Source organism: Otolemur garnettii, unplaced genomic scaffold, assembly GCF_000181295.1.
Source record: "Otolemur garnettii isolate 467f Iridium unplaced genomic scaffold, OtoGar3 scaffold00305, whole genome shotgun sequence".
In the NCBI taxonomy this organism is placed as follows: Eukaryota; Metazoa; Chordata; class Mammalia; order Primates; family Galagidae; genus Otolemur; species Otolemur garnettii.
Genome location: NW_003852700.1, coordinates 681,017 through 681,909, shown reverse-complemented (window position 1 = coordinate 681,909; position 893 = coordinate 681,017).

The window sequence follows — 893 nt, the reverse complement described above, 5'->3', positions numbered from 1 at the left end:
ATTATTCAGACTCATGTCAAGCTAACTTCCATTGAATGCTAAAATTATTACTTTTTTTTTTTTTAAGAGACAGAGTCTCAGTTTGTCGCCCTGGATAGAGGGCCGTGGCGTCACAGATCACAGTAACCTCCAGCTCTGGGGCTTAGGTGATTCTCTTGTCTCAGTCTTCCAAGTAACTGGGACTATAGGTGTTCACCACAACATCTGGCTGTTTTGGTTTTTTTTTTCAGTTTAGCCGGAGCTGGGTTCGAATCCACGACCCTCAGTATATGGGACCGGCGCCCTATGCACTGAGCCACAGGTGCTGCCCCCTTTGACATTTCTTATTTGGCAGTTTTCAGCATTGATTTATGTTGATAAATGTCTATTTTTTTTGTTTATATTGAAGGGATGTTTTGATGCATATAGTATATGTGTTTTGAAATTTTTGTTCTTTCAGCACTTTGACTCTTTTTTGATACAGAAAGTGTGTGTGGATAAATCCACCTAGTAATCTCAGAAGAGCATGCTTAGACATGACACATCTTTTTTCTTAGTGGCTTTCAGGATACTTTTGTGTGGTTTTCAAATCTTTGATCTTCATGTATCTTTTTATGGGTCTCTTTGTGTTTGTCCTAGTTGAAGTGTGGTGAGTTTGATATTCTATATTCTTTTTCTTACCTTTGAAAATTTCTCAGTCTTTTCCACTGTGTTTTTCAACTTAGGAATTTCTCTTTTTTTAAAGCTTTTCTTTTTTGTTGATATCTCCATTTTTATGAATTTACTTAGTTGTTTGTATTTCACCCATTTACTATCATTAAGATAAAACTCTTAGGTAATTTAGATGTCTCAATTTTTTTTTTTTTTTTTTTTTGTAGTGTTTGGTCGGGGATGGGTTTGAACCTGCCACCTCC